Source organism: Amblyomma mixtum, chromosome 5 (assembly GCF_055824585.1).
Source record: "Amblyomma mixtum isolate Tamu chromosome 5, ASM5582458v1, whole genome shotgun sequence".
NCBI lineage: Eukaryota > Metazoa > Arthropoda > Arachnida > Ixodida > Ixodidae > Amblyomma > Amblyomma mixtum.
This window is the reverse complement of record NC_143016.1, coordinates 204,147,889-204,150,601: the sequence shown is the minus strand read 5'-3', so window position 1 is coordinate 204,150,601 and position 2,713 is coordinate 204,147,889. Positions and strand designations below refer to the sequence as shown.

The window sequence follows — 2,713 nt, the reverse complement described above, 5'->3', positions numbered from 1 at the left end:
CGGTACTTGCCGAACCTCTCTTCCAAACAATCAGTCTGAAACTTTCCTAAAAGTACATACTTAAAGTTCATTTCCTCTAGGCAATACCTGGTTACCTTTACTAAGGTGTCTGTCGTGAGTCGGAGCGCACTGTGAGTCTCTCTCGTAAGTATGCCTGCGTCAAATTTGAGAGACTGCCACAGATCTAGCCACTCTACTATACTTAACAGAAACTGGACCTGTGGACTTGACACTGATGTAATCGGTGACTGCAGCTCATCACGAAGTCGAATTCCCTTGTTGCATGTCTTTACATTTACAATGTTCCACCACTTTGTTATTGTTTCAAGGAACTCTGCAGTGCCAGACACATGATCGAGATCAAGTCTGGGCCCACATGCTCGCAGAGCTGCTGCCGTAGACGGGCTGAAAATCCTTAGTGCGAGCTTGACATTCTGTCGCTCCATATTCGATGGGTTCAGAGATTTAGATGAAAGCGTTGGTGCTGATTTAATCAGCTGACCCTGTTCTTTAGAGTGAAGTTCTCGAAGTGTTTTAAATGAAGCTGTAAGTATAGGTGGGTTTATGCTAGGTCCTGTGGGGCTAGGAAAGAACATGCATGTTCCAGCATTTCGCTGATTAATCCAGTTATTCCTGACGCATTTTATTAAGTGTACAGGGTCAATCAGAAAAAACAGAGGACGTTTGGAGTCTGCAGGGTGTGGATACACACTCTTAAGTTTGCAGGGGGCCCCAAAAAGTGATATTGTTTTCCGGTTGATTGAGTTATTGTCAGTTATGACTGCGATTATACGCAACCCAACATGCTCTAGCTGAGTAATGATGCTATGCAGAATAGTGTGAAGCTGCTGTGCGTTCATGCGCTCTACTGGCAGTATGTGCACAACATTCTTCTGACGCGAAAGCAACCTTTGCATCATAAAAACATGGGCTGTTTTTGCTGCATTAGGGCTATTGGAAGCTGCACCAACAACTGCTCCTCCCTTATAATCAAAATAAGGCTGCAGGTGGATTTCGTCCATCATGAGTACTACAATTTTTTCATGCTCCTTCATTGCTGCGACAAGCTTCTTTGCATAAGATAGGAAAGAAGTGCTTTGCTGCTCAGCTGCCGGGCTTACGTTGTAGGAGTTACATATACGACGTATTGTAGACTGATGGGGTAGTCTAAGGTTTCCGGAACTACGAAGGAACCTATAAGCATGCGGAGAAACTGTAAATAAAATGCTTGAGAATACCAGCAACTCTGCAGAATACCGGGATGACCTGCTATGCTTGACAAGAAGAAGAGAAACTTGCTCTTTAAAAAAACGAACTGCATTGAGTTGTTCAACATCTGCCACTTCACAATTTGAGGCATCTTCAAGCAGGGAAAGTGACAACTTAAGCAAACCATCAATTTTTTCTTCATGCTTAGACAACAACTTTCCGTGAAACGACTCTACAGCATCCAGCAGATCTGTCAAGCCACGGATATCATGTACTTTGTGAGGGATAGTATCTGTGCCATCAATCGTAGTCAGCTGCACATTTCGGTAATGAACTTTCACCATGAGGTCCTCTAAGACCGTGACTGACGACAAAACACAAGGGACGTCATCAACAGCAAGATTGAGAAAAACGACGCAGGCAGGTCGAGAAATAACATTCCAAAATTCAGAAAGCTTGATTTGAGGAAGGCACTCCAGTAGAACTTGGAAAGTGTCAATCTTGTTCTTTGCTTCTTCCTCCTCGTGTGTCTGCAGTGACATGGCGATGGCATCTCGTAAAGAAGCTTCTTCAAGACGCATCCTCTTTTCAGCGGGTGCTTCTCGGGACGTAGTGGCGGGCGCGGAAAGGTACGCTGGACAGTTCGGGAATACACTGGGAATGGCGTCGGAGCTGAGACGAGCGATCTTCAGTTTTGCCTCGACGACATTGCCCGTTTTTGAGTCCACGTACTTAGTAGTAGTCCGAATGTCTGACTCTTTAAAGTGCCGCTCGCAGACCTGCAAAGCCCAGCGCAGATAAGGTCAGCATATTTAAGATGATTAATTCCATGGGTGCAATAGCAATTAGCGCAGTGAAATATTTCATCTTTAGAATATTTCCAACTCGCCTAGCCACTAGGCCATGTTGTAGCGCATTATGTACACACAGCTACGTCGCGGAATAAATATCACGATTTTTTGACTTACCACTGAGCGCTTTCCGGGTTCGAAATCAGCACGTGGAATGGCTTTCAACCATCGCCTCCTTCTGTCAGCATCAGCTGGGAAAGTGAAGACGCGCACAGGCTTTTCTCCATCGTAATTCCCGCGGCAGCCGGGAACACAACAGTGTCCTGGCATTTTAACAAATGGCCCAGGAACTGTCACACGCACACACCACTTTCACAGACGTTTCCCAGGATTGCACTTCGAGTATTCACAGCTGGCAAGGAAGCTTCAGCAAACGACAAAGAAAGAAATAACAGCGGAGGAACAGCATGTAACACACGTGCAGCACATGTTCAAGCACGACGGTAATGATGTTTACAGCAATCGCGATGTCTCCTTTCAAATGATTGCTTTCAAGAATTTACAAGAAAAACTGCATAAAGTAAGCTTTTAAAAATTAGACAGTTTCTAGAAATGCGAACGAAGATTTTTACATCGAACGAAATATTTTTCATGTCTTCTAACAGTCAAATTCTTTATCTTCAATTTTTTATACGCAAATACGCCTCGGAGTA

The 2,713-nt window shown here is 44.4% G+C and overlaps 1 pseudogene; it reads right to left on the bottom strand.

Moving 5' to 3' along the window:
* Nucleotides 1-545: 545 nt before the first annotated feature.
* LOC149345461 (uncharacterized) lies at nucleotides 546-2,000 on the bottom strand (annotated as a pseudogene).
* Between the last annotated feature and the right edge of the window lie 713 nt (nucleotides 2,001-2,713).